The following is an 18,522-nucleotide window of genomic DNA, read 5'->3' on the forward strand; positions in this document are numbered from 1 at the left end:
TGCCCCACAGCAGAAGAGACAGTCCCTCACGCCAAACCTCCCAATCGAAAGTCTATTCATCAAAGTCAGGGCCTGGATGAAATGGCACCAGTGTTGGAGGCACTGGCATGGCTGGGGAGGTCTTGGCTAGGCCTTTTGTGTCCCCCGCCAGACAGGGTACCAGGAGCAGCTACATCATCCTGCGACCCTTAAGTGTATATAAATATATTGGTAAGGTCTGGATTTTCTCAAGGCATGAGATGGCTATCTTGTGCCAGGCCTGAAGTCTTTAAGTATGCATTTATGCTAGAAGAGAACAGGAGAGGGAGGGGTAAAAAGGTGAGAGTCATAAAGCGTGTCTTTTTGATGAGGGCTGGTTTGCAAATCTGTGTTTACTCCATATATATACTCACATATTTAATACCAGACTAAAGCATAGCACTTCGGCAAACTGGCAGTCAGAAGTGATGTGATAGTGCATAACTCACAATAAAGTAGTGAAGTAAATCATGTTGTGATTTTTCATTCTACTCGCTGTATGCTACATTTGTTCATTCTTGGTAAGTTTTAGTTTTTTCCACTTGACCGGTAAAAATTGGACTGGTAAAAATTTTAGTTTTTTCCACTTGACCCAATGGACTGGTAAAAATTTCAGAGAAGCATATTTGGACACCATAGAAACTGAAATCCCATTTGAAACATCTGGGTGACATTCAGGGAACAGACACTACCACCTAGTGGTTTGTCATGCACAGTACAGTTAAATGGTCAGAATAATGAATGAATCCATGCTAAAATTCACTGCCTAATTTTTCCCCTCACCATCAATGACTTATTGTAAATTACCGTCCAGCCTCACTGCAATCTAAGGCAATCCAGTACATCATTGTCACACTGAAGTAGCCAGACTTGAATGAAGACTAACAATCGAGTCACTTTTATTTATTGTGATCCTGAAAAGTGTCGTCCAGGGGAGCATTGTCCCCTTAAGAACAAACACAACTATTTCCCTACTCTCTGTAAAGGGCTTCCTCAGTGGAGTGACAGACTGTCTACTGGAGATGCCTGTGAATGGGAGCGGGAAGGCGGCAGAGCCAAGATGAGGGGCATCTTCCTATTGGAGAGGCCCTTCTGTCAACAGCCCAGCTCTCATCACACACAGGAACAAGAGTCCATCTCTAGGAAGTCCACCCTCACGTCCCTTTGGTCAACTAGATCCCCCTGGTGATTGACATGATAGTGAGGCTAGTGCAGGGCAGCTGGATGTTTCTGCTCCTAAGGCGGCCCTAACTTCACTGCATGAGGATAATATGGCCCTTCTTCCCAGACATGTGAACTTGAAAACCTTCAAAAGTGTAACAGTACAACATGTGTATAAACAAAAACACCATTGTGATATCTGATGGTTGTTGTGGTTAATTGTAATCAGATGATCCTGCTCTGGTGTGAGGACTTGAGCAGAACAGAAGGGGGGACCATTCACTGTGGAAATCTCAGTTTGAAGTGACTTAGTAAATCTTGACGCTGCTGTAAACTCGCTCGTCAGCGTACTTCTAAATCTGAAAATTTTACCATGCTTTTGCAAGTCTTGAGGGGCTCTAAGATATGCCACAGCATCTTCTTTGAAAGCGGCGACAATGAGAAGAGGAAAGATGAAACTATGGCAGGATCGATAAGCTATCCCAGATGTCTGATTTTGATCTAAATCTTTCATAATTAACATCTTTCTTCGATGGCCAGGGAGAAACAAAAGGGAATCTCTGTCTTGCCATGGGAATGGACTAATTATCCAAGTTGGTGGTGACAGATTGGGGGCAATGCTCAGTGCAGGCTTGGCTGTGACGGCCTCCTGCTGGTCTGCCTTATTGAGATGACAGTAACTTGAAACGATAGGACAGCACAGGTAATGACAACTTTGTGATATCCATGTTACATCACTGACAATTACTGGGATGTAGGTTTAATGTCTTGCTCAGAAATAAACTTAATCTTGCTCACAAAAAATGTATTGTTTATTTGGTTTGTAAGAAATTATGTTTCTTATTTGCTGTTATGCAGCAAAGTTTAACCCAAAATATTACAACCAAAGTTCTTCCACTTCAAAAATGCATTGATTATACAACTTTTAACTTTGCGTCAGTACCGCTGCACAGTTTGAAATATAAAGGTTAACGTAACTCAGGCAAGTGTATTTCATTATATCATTGACAAGGTAACACAGAACCTTTGAAACAGAGTCTTAATTTACAAAGCACTGGGTTAGTTGGCGTGATATTACGAACGGCTTTCCATTTACTTGGTCATTTCTGTAAGGGTGAATTTTAGTCCTATTGTGTAGCCTACGGTAGGGTGCCTACCGAATTTTGGTACACAGTAAAATAACATTACACAGGTTATTCATGTTGTCTGTGATACAATTCAAGGTTAACGATACAGCAACATGCATGACCTTAATAAAATTTGCGTCTTACGGGCGTGCAAGAATTTACTCACTGCGGCTACCGTAATGTACTACCAGGCTCTCAACACCAGCCCGTCTATGCCTGCAAAGCAAGGCGTAACTCAAGTTACTATTACGGTTGCTAGCGATAGTTATAGTGTACGTCGCAACAACATTCTTGAGGGGACAGCACGCGACCATGTTTTTTCTGTAAAAAAGCCGTTGGCACACAAACAGTTAACCTTAACGTTAATTTAAATCAATTAATTGGCTACAAGACAGCTAGATAATATTAAATGACAACTAAAACACAATGAAGCCCCAGTGTCATTCCCGGGAGAAAACATGGTAAGGAATTAGTTACTCACACCTTTAGAATACAAATGGACCTTTTCTTTTTTCTTTTTTTTTTTTTAGCTAGCTAGCTAACGTTAGCTACAGTGACCCAAGAAAGTATATATGCGTAATTAGCTAACGTTAGCTAACAAGTTAGATTATTTAATTCACATTGCATTTATGAACTTTGGCGCACAGTAGTGTTTCCTTATTTTGTATTTTAAAAGTAACGTTAACTCTAAAGTCATATTAACAATGACCACAACGTCAAAAAGTAGCCTAACCTAACGTTAATTACAACGTCACTGAGATATTGCAGGTACACATATAACGTTATTGTCGGGATCTTATGCTCAACTAAGGCTGTGAATGAATTGTCACGTTTTTCCAGTCCTGTTAGTGTTGTGATTGTTAACTAGCCCAATTACCATGGTTTTAAGAATGGAGTCTCTTCAGTAGCACTAATGTTACACTGGTTGGCATCGTTATCCGCAAAACCTTTGATCAGAGAAAAGCACCATTAGTTAAGTTGCCTCCCTCCACAAAATGATCCATTGCCAGCTGTCCCTGGAATACATCCACACAGGCTCGGTGCCAGGAGAAAATATAGAGGGGTGCAATTGCAACTCAGGGGGGTGCACAAAAAGTCACAAATACTATGTAGACGTTGGGATATAAGGAGACAACTGGGGGTGCTTTGAGGTCCGTCTGGGACCCTAAGCCCCCCAAAGCGCTGGGCCTGCGTTCACGACAACTTGGCGGCTGTCTGCTACTCATCCAACAGGCGAAAATACCTGACCGCGAAAACATATCCCCAGCCTTCTCCTGGAGATTACTCAGTCATTTTTCATACCAATTTTAGCTATGTAACAGCCACTTGTAATTTACCAACTTGTTTCTTAGTCTAAGTTATTTTCAGCATTTTTGTCTTCCATTAGCCAGAGCCTGGCCCACCCCAAGGCAACCCTGACGTGTCCTTGTGTTGATAGCACTGGAGTGGGCCTTTTAAGGCTTTAACACTGCAGTTGGCTCTCTCTGATAAGCGGATGCATTTCTACAAAGATGTCTGCCATAAATACAGAATTTGAAATGAACTTTTTCAAGCTGGTGCCACATTTTAACTGGATCCTGTGAGGGACACATCTACATGGTTGCAGAATTGCATATTATTAGCTAAAACAGCTAGTCAGCAAGACAACATTACTGCTAATGCTGACAGCTAAACCATAATAAACCATAGTGTTTGCTACCACTATCAGCTAGCCAGTTATCTAGCCAGTCATTGCTGTATCTTACTTAAATGCATAAGCAATTGATGAAGTTAGAATCAAACATACTCACACAGCCGTGCAGATTCGGAGAGGGCTCTCCCCTTTATCCAAGGGCATGTACTGTTTCTATGTCTTCATTTGTCTGCCATCTGTTCACTCAGTATAGTTAGTGTCTCCACATTTTAATTCATAGTAGAGTCAGCTTTCAAAATATGCAATATGACTGACCTGGTAAAAGGTAACTATCTCTCAGATTAAAACTAGCTAGTTAGGTGTCAAATCAAGCAGAATCTTCACTTGGTAGAGAATTTGCATCAAGCTGTCATATGTACCTCCTGACTGGACAACCAGAGATTGTACATGACCAACATGGGATTTTACAGCTGGAAAATGACAAAGGGGTCCTGCCATGGACTTGCAGTAAAAAACAATAGAAACCAGACTGAAATTGGTATATTTGTGCATCTTGCAGTTTACAAGAGTTCTTTGACTAACATAGTAGGATGTGATTATTTTTATTTATTTATTTATTTATTTATTTACTTACTTACTTATTTACACACAAAAAAAAACACTTGTCAGAGTGGCTAGTGACCTGTAGCTTTAACCCATCAAAGAGGAAACCTATCCAAATTTGTGGGTTGGCAGGAGTCAGCAGTTGGACCACTTCCAATCCTTGTTTATTGACACGCGTGATAACTACCCACTTTAACTGCATGGTTAGTTGAGTGACCAAGGACAGTCTAGTCCAGTCTAAATCTGGAATCTAAAGCTTTTTTGTATAGAATAATTGTATACATTGGATAATTAAGGTCTTCAGACCACATTTTGTGCACAACTTTTGTAAACAGCTAAATGTCATTGTGTTCAGACTACAGTAAGATCCCCGATGTATACCTAAACCTAAAGAATTTGTTTTGCCCCTGTCACATGATCTTCATGTGGTTTAAAAATAATGATGACATTTGCAAAATGTGGGAATTGGGAAAGCAGTAGCCTCTGGCTAGAGTGGCTGACAGTGATTGATCAAACTTCTTCTTGTCAGGAATATCTGGACTCAATCCCTTAAATAGCAACACGCTTGGCATCTCGATGCATAGGTCAAGCTTACATTCACCCCTGTCTACCACAGATTGTGACAGGTATTGTAAAATAGGTAAAAAATGGAATCATTGACATTTCGCAGATCATGGTTCACATAACACATAGAGCCACCGTGGAACTACACCTCTGTGGCATTCATTCTATTAAAAATGAATGAGCTGCTGCTTTGTCTGCACATTTGAAGTACAGATGCCATTAAACTCGGTGTACAGTGAACTGTAACTGTGATATATACCCTGTCCATTCCATTGTCATTTTCAGCTGATAGACTTTCCAGTGTTCTGGTTAAGGAATATCACACCTCTCAGTTTTTCTGTATAATGTTACAATGATATTGTGAAAGATGAAATTCTGTATTTTCAGGTTTTGCATCTCCTTCATATCCTGAGAGTCATTTCTATTGAAAATAACACCTTCCTTTGCATCTTGCTGCATCTCTGTGTGAACTGCTTGTCCTGTGACGAATGCTGCACAGGATCTGTCCTAATTTTTGAGCACACGTATAACTAACAAAGGGGAATGAAATGTTTCCAGACCTGCCAGGATTTAAACTTGGGTAACCTCTTGTTATCTTGTAGCAAAAGGGAAAGCAGGCTGGCTTCAAGTCTCAGCAGGTCTAGCTTCAACTCCCATGTGTTTATTGTAATACAGCTGCACCATTTGTCAGTATTTCACAGCTTTTGACTGTCCAATTCATGTGGATAATTCAATTGAGAAGCCCTTACACAAGAGGAGTGGAAGTAATGTACTGTGTCTGTTTGAAAACTATTATAGTTACCATAGCTGGGAGTACACAGTTACATTCAAGATCATTTGTTATCACTGTCTGTTTATTGTACTCAGAAAAACGTGAACATGATTTGAGGTTTACCTGGTGTTTTTCTAATGTGATCACCAGTAAAGGAATGACTTAGTGATTTCCTATTCCACATTTCAAAACACTCTCCCCTCACAGAGTGAAAAACTTTGTGAAGCCAAAGTCAAAGTCAAAATCAACTTCAAGGAACTGCCAGGTACATCCATTTTTAATTTTAGCCTTCAAAAAATGCCCCTTTGCCTGCATCAAGTCTAAGGCTGCTTAAATACACAGCAGTGCAATAAATTTTAAAATTACAGTTAAGATAGGTAGCTGCAAAAGTGATGTGAAAATAGGCTGTGCAGTATGAAATATGTAGCCTCAGTCTTTCATTTGTAACATAGTACACTTGTGTTTTCTCAGGGCTCTGGAGGATGGACGCAGAGAAAGGGAGGATCCAGTAGGTGAGAGCCAGACTGATGGAGAGCCATTGCATTTACACACGTTACACCCATGTTAATTAGAAATACTCTTAAGTGAATGAAAAATGATTTCTGACTATTTCAACATGCTATCACTGCTTGGCTTTGAATGGTTTTGTTTAGGTGATTTGTGTCCCATTACATCTGATTTTAAATGTAATAATATAATTTTCAGCATGTAATAATGGTGAGCATTTCAGTTCTGTCCCTTTGTACATGTCTGATATATTGTGGTGAACACAATGATGATCTTTCCTTGCCTTTCAATGGTCCACTGATCCAATGGAGGATATCTCTACTGCCCCCTCAGACCCAAAGTCCCTCCCTGACCCCAGCAAGGGCTGCCCGAGGAAGCCCCCACAGATCCCAGCCAGGAAGAAGATACAGCTGCCAGTGGTGCCTAGCTGGAAGGGTGCCCCTTACCCCCGGCCTTTGGTGAAGTACACTGCTGCACTTCCAATCAGAAGGACCGGACTGCGATGCAGACTGCCCTTGGTGCACTCCAATAGTAGGGTCACAATCGCCAAGCCTGCAGCTGCATGGCGCTGTATCCCACCCAGACAAAGGTCAGCTCAAATCAGGATGTCTGACAACTTTCGTACCACTCAGGCCAAAATGTCTCGATGTCTCCGACCCCGCCCACACTGTCCCCTTCCTGCCTCTGACGGAGCCAAAGCACCCCTCCAGGCCTCATCTGACTCCCCCCAACAGCACAAGTCTGTGGAAGGGACTATGGAATGTGGGGATGGTGAAGACACAACAAAAGCATCTAAGGCAGTGAGGTCCCTGCAGCTGTGCAGCCCCAACTCCGGCTTGGATTCCTCTCCCTCCCCTCCCTCCTCCAGCTCCCCACTCCAGCGCCGCCGCCCACGCTCTTTCTCCCGCCGCTATCTGAGGCAAATGGAGTGGTACCGGACCCTGCGCAAGGAGAAGAAGCTGAGAGATGCCAGGAAACGACTGGATGAGCTCTGTAATGAGGTTGCTAGTCCATACACACTTTTCTGTGTTCATTGAACAAGTCTGTTGGTGCTCAACTCCGTGTTTAACTCTGATTCTTGTTTCTTTTTGATAAGTAGGTACTGGTTTTATTATTCCGACCACTCTTTTTCCTTTCCCGTCATGAATTTAATGCGATAGCATTACCTGAGGAAATTTAGGAATAACTGTTTTCATGTGCATACATCTGTTGCATTGCAATCTAAACAGCACATGACATCAAATCCAATGAGGTTATAGAGAGTATATTAATGTAAAGTGTTATATTGCAGTGAACAGAAAAGTAGATGTTCAAAAGCCAACAGTTATGGAATCTTTGGTCATAGGCAGAAGAGAGCAGGTGGTCAAACAAGCCCCTTTTCATGATAACAAGTAACTGGTTCTCAATATTTCAATTTGCATGTTGCAAATTTACATCTGTCAGTTGGACATAATTATTCCTGATGACACTGTGTTTGTTGCAACTCTTCATATCCCAGGTAACCATGCACACCTTTGAAGATGATTCACTGAAGGAAGGTACCTAATATTTGTTTGGCTTTTTGTCAGTTCAGAGTGTGATGCATGAATTATAAATGTTTGGCTTTTTTGAGAATGAGGCCAGTTTGTTCTGCCACTGTGGGTTCTTTGTTGTCAGTTGATGACCCAGCTGGGATCAAACCCAGTAGGTAGAGCAATGCAGCCAGGTGCCTTAACCATTGAACTGCTTGGAAGCCCTGTGTACATTATTTAGTGTATACATAAAACATTACCTTGATGAATGGAAACACTTCTTCTGAAGCACAGTTAGCCTCGCTCCTGGCTACTGATACTTAGGCAGCTCCTAGCTATTATATTGTAAGTCTATGAGTAAGTGGAAGGAAATAGCAATTTTTTAACTTTCTGTCTTTTGTAATATGTTAGTGTAATTGTTTTTGTGAAGGCATTTACACAGAACAATAAATATATAACAACTCGTGTGTTTAACAGGACCTTCTGGTGCCCCAGGGTCTGGCTTCAAGGGTCATTTAAGTAAGAAGAGGAAGCGGAATTCACTTTCAAACGAGGGTTGCTTGCCATCCCATGTCCACCAAAAGAGGACAGTCCGCAAATCCTGGAAACTAGACAGCAGCAGTTCAGACTCTCCATCTTCAGACACTGGTGCCAAAATAACCCCTGTCCACACCTCTGTCCGCACTCTTACTGCTAGCTCTGCTGCTGACAACACTGATGGGCTGACTCCTACATCTTTACATTTTAACACTGTTCAAGCCTCTGCTCCACCTAACAGCTCCTCTACAGTAGCTCAAGGTTCACACACTGACACTATTCCAGCTACCAGCTCTTCTGCAATAGGTAAAGGTTCAAACACTGACACTACTTCCATTACTAGCTCCTCTACAGTAGTTACATGTTCATGCACTGAGCCTACTCTAGCTACCAGATCCTATACAGTAGTGAAAGGTTCAAAAACTGACAACACCCCAACATCCAGCTCCTCTACAGTAGCTAAAAGTTCACATGCTGGCAGTTCTCAAGCTACCAGCTCCTTTACAGTACCTAAAGGTTCACACACTGACACTACTCCAATTACTAGCTCCTCTAAAGTAGCTAAAGGTTCACAGATTGACACTTCTCTAGCTACCAGCTACTCCACAATAGATAAAGGTTCAAAAACTGACACTACACCAATTACCAGCTACTCTACAGTAGCTTCAGACATTGAGACTACTCCAGCTACCAACTCCTCTACAGTAGTTCAAGGTTCACAGACTGACACTTCTCCAGCTGTTAGCTCCTCTATTACAGCCAAAACTTCCCCAAGTGACAATGCCTCTGCAACTTGCAGTACCTCATTAGCTAAAGATGGCCACATTGCCTGTGCCCCAGCTACTAGCCGTATGTTACCAGCATCAGCTAAAGCTTCCCATACTGACACTGCTCCACCTACCTGCTCTACTCCAGTTTGTAAAGAGTGCCACACTTGCATGGCTTTGTTAGTTGAAACCTCCTCCCCCATTAAGGTTACGCCACCAGCTAGAAATGTATTTCTTAATGACAGTGAATCTGATTCTAAAAATGTTATAGACAGTTGTAAGGATTTAGAAAACAGAGACACACAATGTAATACTTCTTTAACATCACTCATGGAGTACTGTTCCACCACCAGCAAAACTAAAATAGCCTATTCTCCAATTGTCAAAAAGAGTAAAGAATCCAGTCAGTGTTTGAAAGATAAGGTCAAGGCAGCATCTGAGATGAAATGTTCAACTACCATAAAACCCAAAGGAATGTGCTTATACCCTCTAACAATTACCAGTAAGTTGAAGTCAGAAACTTCTTCAGTGAAGAAAATATCTCCACTTTCTAAGACATTAAAAACAACCAGACCTGCCACAGGGCCTAAAATATCATCAGCATGGAAGAATACTGATTCTCAAAGTCCTCCCCTCAAGCCAGTGAAAATGAAGAAATCGGCTGTGCGTAGTGAGCCATCATCAGAAACCCAGAACAGTCTTATAAATAAGAAATCTCCATGTCCTCTGATGAATACACTGGCACTCTCAACTGCTGGTACTCCATCCTGCAAACCCTCAAGACTAGTAAGATTGTCCACACTCAAGTCCTCTACAACAAGTCATACTGCTAAGAAATCTCCAGCTCCTAACACAAGAGAAATTAATCCACACAAAACAGTCTCTCTACAAACCCCTGCTAAAAAGGCTTCTGATGTATTTACAAAACCAAAAGATGTTGCACCAGCTCCTGAGGAATCTCCTGCCACCAAGATCAAAGAATATAAGAAGTCTTCTAAATCTAAGCTACCTCTCCCATCTAAGGTTTGCTCAACAACGGAGACATATTCAAGCTGCGGCATTTGTCCATTCTGTCAGTGTTCTTCACATATTAAAAGTACAGTGTCTCCTCGTGCACCAGAAGTTCGGACGAGGATTTCCCCAAATGTTTTTTCAGCAGAAATGAGAACTATTGCCCCACTGAGTATCTCCTTTGCAACAGCACCCAGGAGTGGTTCAAGGACAAAACAGAGACCCCCTCCTTGCTCATCTTCTCACCAAGGCAGGTCAGCTGTGGATTCCCCTGTTCTTTCAAAACCAGCTTGTGAAATATCAACTAAGGCGACTCCAGCTAAGAAATCTGCAGCCCCTCATTCCCACCTTGTGAATGAGGAAGAGCTTTTCACGGAGCGCTGTTCTATGAAGCTTATGTCCTGTCTTGAAGCTAGTTCTTGCAAAAAGCCACATATGAATTCTCCTGAATACCCCTCTGTCCTTTACAACACTGAGAGTGAAGGGCTCTCAAGCCGTTCTGCTAGCCATGGAAAGAAAACCACTAATAAAACCACTCCTTTCTCTGTATGTGACACTCCTAGCCCACACTCCTCCACAAATGTTTTGCTGGACAGGAAAAGCAAGGTGGCTGTAAGGACAGGGACTCTGGAGGTCCAGTCGCCATCTTCTGTTGCCAGTAGCCTCTCACCTCTGCTTGGAATATGGTCAGAGATAAGCTCACCAGGTGATAGTTCCACTCCAGCTGTTGCCTCTCCCCACACCCCAATGCCAGGTGATAACACCTGGCTCTCTACCGTCTCTGAACCAGATAGCTCTCCTACAGTGCGTAGTGACACTCCAGCTGTCAACAAAACAAGGAATTCTGGGACAATTTCTAAATCCACTCCCAAAATATTGTTTGGGGGAAGAAGTGGTCCTGGGAATTCAGGGGACCACAGGTGTTGTCAGGGGGCAAGAGTGCAGCCCGCAGGAGTACAGCGCCTGGGGAGCCAGGAGGGGGCATCACCTTCTCAGCTACACTGTGGAGCTCATGCCTGTAAGACCATGTCTAACTGTATGTATACCAATGCTTCCTAAATGACAGCAATAGTTTCTTTGGAGAAGACACATTACATACTCTGGTCCTACTCTCTACTGTTGCTCTGTAATTATAAATTTGTAAATTAATTTTCAAGCTTGACATGGACTGCATTAGATAACTTAACTCTACTTTGGTTATGTGCTAATACTTGCATACTGTCATACCTACAGCAATAGATTCTTGATTATCAGTTTGTACATCTGTCACTGTGCAGAACATTTGTGTTACCTCATAAATGTGTATGAAAAATGATGAGTGATGCCGCCCGAATACCCAAAATTGTTTTTTCTCTGCTCTTTCCTGGCTCATGTACAGGTTTTCAAAAGATGGAAAATGTCACACAGATCTGTTCAAAGCCCAAAACCTCTCCTGCTGAGCTAAGGGGTTCAAGTGACTCCCACGACAAAGCCTCATCTCTCAACACCATGAGGCCTCATGGCCCAGAGCTGATCGACACCCTAGTCAGTGTCATGAGCAGCCTCCTGGGGCTAACGTCCTCATCCACCCAGCCTTTGGCCCAGGATGCCTGTGAGCCAGGGATGCCAGAACAGGTCAGGCACAACATATATGCAGGGCTGCTGTTAATGCTCACTGGGGAAATAATATTGTAAGAAATGAGATTTACCTTGGGGCCTTACCTTAATGTTAATTGTGATTGCTCTGTATGAAAGTTTCACAAAGAATTTTTACTTCCTCAGAATGAGAGTTGTACAGCAAAAAACCTGGAATTCCTCATGAAACAGAAAACAAAGAGGTAGGCCTATATATGAAATATATACAGTGCAATATACACTATATGGCCAAAAGTATGTGGACACCTGACCATCACTCCTATATGAGCTTATTGGACATCCCATTCCAGAACCATGGGCATTAATATGGAGTCCCCCCCCCCTTTAGAGCTATAACAGCCTCCACTCTTCTGGAAAGGCTTTCCACAAGATTCTGGAGTGTGCCTGTGGGAATTTGTGCCCATTCAGCCAAAAGAGCATTTGTGAGGTCAGGCACTGATGTTGGACGAGACGGCCTGGCTTGCAATTGGTGTTCTAATTCATCCCAAAGGTGTTCAGTGGGGTTGAGGTCAGGGCTCTGTGCAGGCCACCGGAGTTCCTCCACACCAAACTCGTCAAACCATGTCTTTATGGACATTGTTTTGTGCACGGGGCACAGTTGTGTTGGAACGGGAAAGGGCCTTCCCCAAACTGCCACAAAGTTGGAAGCATACAATAGTCTAAAATGTCTTTGTATGCTGTAGCATTAATGTTACCCTTCACTGGAACTAAGGGGCCTAGCCCAAACCCTGAAAAACAGCCCCAGACCAATATCCCTCCCCACCAAACTTTACAGTAGGCACTGTGCATTCCGGTAGGTAGCGCTCTCCTGGCATCCGCCAAACCCAGATTCGTCCATCAGACTGCCAGATAGTGAAGTGTGATTCATCACACCAGAGAACAAGTTTCCACTGCTCCAGAGTCCAGTGGTGGCATGCTTTGCACCACTCCAGCGGTCGCTTGGCATTGTGCATAGTGATGTTGGGCTTGTGTGCTCGGCCATGGAAGCCCATTTCATGAAGCTCCCGATGCACAGTTCTTGTGCTGATGTTGCAGCCAGAGACAGTTTGGAGCTCTGTAGTGAGTGATGTGAGTGAGGCAGTGTTTACATGCTACGCGATTCAGAACTTGACAGTGCCATGTTTAAAGTCACTGAGCTCTCCAGTACGACTCATTCTACTTCCAAGGTTTGTCTATGGGGATTGCATGGCTATGTGCTTGATTTTATGCATCTGTTAGCAATCGGTGTGGCTGAAACACCTGAACTCAATAATTAGGAGGGGTGTCCACATACTTTTGGCCATATAGTGTATGTAAACTGGATAAATACTGTGTCTATTGAAGATTGCTATAGCCAATTAGAAAGGGCACAAGGTTGCATAGAAAAGCTGTATGTATTGTGGTGTGACAACTGTTGGCATTTTTGGAATGGCATGCCAAGACCATAACCCTGGGTTGGGACACTGTGTTGTAATTACAGGGGCTGTGTCAGTTTGTCTACATGGTGTCTGCAAAGTTGATTGACTACACAATTTAATATGGCTCTCCATTCTCAACCTGAAATAATCTGCATTGTGTTCAGTGCATCCGTCAAGTGCTACTTATTTGGACACGGACAAAGGGAGCTGGTATTGTAAAGTGCTTGAAAATCTTGTGTAATACTTGACTGAATGGATTATATTATCTTAGTCATTTGTGTTGCTTATTCAGCTCAGTAAATCAGAGTGTTACACTGATGAATACACTGATGTGATTGCTGGATGCAATGGTTAACATGAAATGCAGTGATTATTTTACTTTTCTTACAATTTCAAAGCTGTTCTGTTATTTTTTCTGTATGTTCTGCCCATCACCACATAAGGCTCGTAGATAGGGATTGAAACAGGTCGTTTTAAGGAAATGATCTTTAATTTATATTCAGGAGTACCTTATAATATCTGTGGATGAAACCTTAAGGTGCTGTCATCTTTAAAAATTACTTAAAACTACTGGTGATTGTATTTTGTGGATTGATGTCCTCTTCCAAAATACTTTTAGAAGGAATACTTTTTTAAAGCAAGTCCCTTCTTTATCATTGTGTATACACCTTCAGTATAACTTGTGAGGCTCATTGAGGAAATATATTGAAGGGTGACAGTTAAATTTATTCAGTGTTTTCATCACCTTGCTCCTTCAAGGACAAGTTACACTCTTATTTTGGTTGTTGCAAGTGACAAAAGCAGCTAAAAATAGCTATTCTTCCCACATAGGTATTATGAAAGTCAGTCCACAGTGAATACTGTTTCTCACATGCACAATGCAGGCTGGTAATTTTGAATTGATTGAAGTAATTTATTCCAGACTGAAAGTAATAGTTTTGTCCCTCTATCATTTGTGTTGTTCCCAGACAAAGACTACAAATGCTGAAGAGAAGGGTAGAGACTTTAACTCTAGAGTTGCAGGAAGCCAAAGAAGAGCTGGAGAGAGAGATGACAGAGCTAAGAGAGAAGAGCAAGGGGGAGACAAAATAGAGGAAGACATAGATGACAGACAAACATGGGGCAGCCATTGAGGAAAATTATGAATAGAAGGAAATATTCCAATTCAGACTGGATATGACAATATGACTGTATTTTCCATATAATTTTAGCTGTAAATGTTACAGTATCCCTTTACTGCTCTCTACTTATTTCTGGAAAGCTACCTGCCCAAGAATTTTAATGATTTTTGCAAGGAAAACAAATGCTAGCTGTTGTATTAAGAATTCATGTTCAAACATTTCAGTGAACACTGCTGACCAAGTTCAACACAGAGGATTGTCCAGAATAGGTTCAGACAGAGAAGGGCCTGAATTCTAGTCTCCAACAGCGTTAGAATGTCCTTAATTTTGAGTATTTGAGCAAGTGTCCTTTTCCCAACTCTTGTGCAACATTATGAGTTGCTGAAACAAAAGAAAAATTCTGTACTAGAAGCAAAAAATGGCACTTAAATTTATTACTCGGGGCAATGATAAAGTGTTGCATATGAGGAATGAATCTGAGCTTAGAGGGCCCAATGTAGTTCCAGCTCATGAGCACTCGAGGGCAGTGTTTCACTTTGAACACTAGTGAAACCTAACTGCACAAAGCTCAGTAGGCAATTCCTATAGAGCCAGTTATCAGGAAGTCGTAACATAAACTCTCAATATGATAGTCATCTTCATCCTAACCCCAAACTGCTGTATTGATAAACAACAACTCCTGCCAACTCTTCAGTAATTACCTCTTGTTTAAACAAACAGGGCATGTTGAATATACTTCATTTTTTCTCAAAGCAAGACACAGTCCACTCTATCCACTCAATCTGATTAAGACATCTGACAGCAGAGATATACAACGCCGTGACGCACATTCACTCACTCACGCTCTCAGACGCACAAGCGCAGATTTGCATGCACCCACACAGACACTGATGTGCGTATGTACCACACACGTTCACACACAAGCACACACATTGGAACTCGGCACATTGCCTCATGCTGTGAAAGGGAGAGAGTCAGCTGGTGTCCCTGGACATGTTGGAGCAATAGAGATTCTCCCTCCTATTTCCTTGATCATCCCTGCTCTGCAGTGCTCATTCCCGTCACATGATGCGCAGTGCACTCTCGGGCCCATTACGCTTTGATGTCTGCTCAGCAAAGGATCGCACTCAAGTCATTCTGACAAGCTAACTGGCGACTTTGAAACACCATCCCAGTTTGAATCATTCAGAGATGTAACAGAAGCTCTCTAGCTCCGGGACACATTGGCACAAAACGGAGTCTGTCTTCGACTTTGCCGCCAAGTTATCTTAGCATGTAGATGACGGTGGTATGATATATGATGAGGGCACTGCTGGAGCTCGCGATTTGTGTAGAAACACTGCAGTTGTTTTGTCAGCCAAAGCCACTTGTCTCACAATGAAGAAAAATAGACCCTTTCCACCAGCCACAACATGGACTTAAAGCCTCATTACAGACAATTTCTCATGTCTTGACTTCACCTGACCATTGCACCGACACTTTGCAGTGACATTTTGAAATGCACCCATTTATTTATAGACATCCGTAGGTCAGAAATCGTACTGTTCCTGCCTGTTCATGATCTGAACCCATAATGTACCACCGCTGCTATTTCAGAACATAAAAACTTAGCATATCTTCATTTTACGACCAATATAGCAATATAGCACAGGGAGATGTACACTTTGCATGGAATTAGAGTAGAGAGTGGATTTTTTTTTCGCCCCACTTTGACTGCAATTTAAGCTGCAGAGTTTACTGTGAGTCAGATAAAGTAGAGCATATTTTATGCTGAAGAGCGAAAAGCCTATGAATATGCTCAGTGGAGAGAGAGGTAGAAGGATGTACATAAGCAGGGCTTTGCCTACAGTGAAGGAGAGGGGGGATGAAAGCGTGTTCCTGTTTGTCAGAAGCGGCTCTAATTATGGCTTCTTTAATTAGTGCATCTACACTGACTTGCTTGGCAGCACCGCACTTATTTCTGCTTTCTTTGCCCGTTCCTCCCTGTTTCTTCTATTTCTTCTTTTTTTCCCCCCAATATCTTGACAGCTTTTAAAGCAGACAGCATATCAAAGAGGGCTCTGCCGCTATAGCCCTTGAGCAAGCATCTTTTCTCAAATTGCTTCCAGTGGAAAAAATTGAAATGTGTCGCAGAGTTCGGATACACGCACTTATTCAGTTGGAAAGAGCAAATGAGATTCATAGCAAGGTATTTTTTGAAAGTCTCAGGCTGAGCAGAAGAGGACCAAGGTGAAAAGAATTATGGGTCCAGCCCCCCCAAGAGGTATTCAGGCTGTGGAGTTGGAGATCAGTAGACAGACAGATGTCACAGGGCTAAAATTGAATTTCAGTCAGTATTTACTGTACTGAAGCCACTCCATAAAGATTCCTGTCCCAAGGAATTACACTGTGACTTCCACTTGAAAAGGAAACTCAAACTTCAATTCAAATTCTATTCATGTCCCCTTCACTGTTCAGACATACTGCAATATGGTGCATAAATTAAATTGTTGGAGATAGAAAGCGTGATCATTCCCATCACCACACAGCCCCATGTCAGAAATAGCTTCTCTGACAAACCCCCTCTCTTCAGGCAAGACGCCTGAATATCAAATAGGTCTGTGTGGACTCAAGGATGGTGTGAAAATGTCATTGTTTACCACAAGCTCCTTGCAGTGCGGCCCCGCTTTTGTGGTTTAAATAGCATGCAGTAGGTGAATTACAGCATGTAAAGAACATTACTGGCATTTGAATAATGCAGCCTCACAATCAATCCCCTTACCCTTCTGTGAAGGTTACGCCATGATAACCGTGCTAGGCTTTTTAAATTTTCATTTCATTTTTTTGTATTTTTTTCCTGATCAATGACAAGCCATACAAAAGAAAAAACATACCTGAAAGAGATCTATGACATCATTCCATGGCATCTGATATGGCAGAGTTATTCAATATCTCGCAATATCATGGAACAAACAGATTTTTGGATAAGTGCAGTGAGAGCTGGATGGTTGCGCTTTGCGCATAAGAGGGAAAAAACGAAAGGGGATAAAGGAAAATACAGTGCTGGGCTTGTCACTGTTCCAGAGTATCATTGTTCTACTGCTTTTCCAATCTGAGCTGACTATATATTGAAATTGAGAATATGATGATGCATTGATATTTTTATGAGATTTAAAATGACTTTACTGTGTTTTTGCAGCAATTCCAATACAAGTACACACACACACACACACACACACACACACACAGAGTACAATACTTCTACAGATCACACTGAACAAAGCAGAAAAGGAAGCAGGATATAGGCTATTTAAAAAGCGGTTTGGGGAGTGATTCCGTACAACGGTGTCTTTATTGTTCCGTGGTTTACAGTGACATCATTGCAGAGTCCTGTTGTCACATGACTCACATGAATCTTCAGGAAGTGATGCGAGCCTTGAGATTGGGTGCTGGCAAAAGGCCAAAGTGAGGACGTCACTCTTGTGGGAAAGAGGGACTATGCTTGATCCCTCTAGGAGCTCCATGGACTTGCAGCATTAAAATCAGTACTCACCATTTGCCCCCAAAGAGCTTTAAACAGGGGCTTTGTGTGTCCAGTCTCACTGTTTTCACTTGCTGAAGGTGTATTTTGCAGTATGGGTGAACTTCCCTTTTTGTTCTTGACCTTTGCCCCAGTACTGAAACTGCTCATCAAGGCACCCCTATGTTTGTGACTTTGGGACCGAACCTAGACCTTGTGTTCTAAATCAGGGTCGACACTAAATCACGTCAGTTGGTTCTGTTCTAGGACATGAGAACCTCTGCTAGCACCAGCTTGCTGTGTCTCACATGACTGCAGGACAAAAAATGTGTCATCAGTGAGACGTGCCATAATGCGAGATGCCCTCTTTTTCTTTAACCTGAATGCTGTTGAGGTGAAGTACACAGGGGAAAGAGGAAGGTAGCAGTTTTTTGGGGGCATGTCAGTGAGATGAAGTTGTTTACTGTTGGTTGATGTGAGGCAGGGACAGGCTTGGTTGGACACGTCCTGGCACCCCACGTGGGGCGGTGTTTATGGTTAATGTTATGTAACTGGACCCTGCTTTGCTCTCGGGGCAATCATCCAGTTGCGTTGTGCTCACGAAGGCAGGTAATTAAGCGTCACGCTCATGTGTATGAGAGTGTGATTTCAGACACTGT

This window comes from Megalops cyprinoides, chromosome 4, assembly GCF_013368585.1.
Source record: "Megalops cyprinoides isolate fMegCyp1 chromosome 4, fMegCyp1.pri, whole genome shotgun sequence".
NCBI classification, from domain to species: Eukaryota; Metazoa; Chordata; class Actinopteri; order Elopiformes; family Megalopidae; genus Megalops; species Megalops cyprinoides.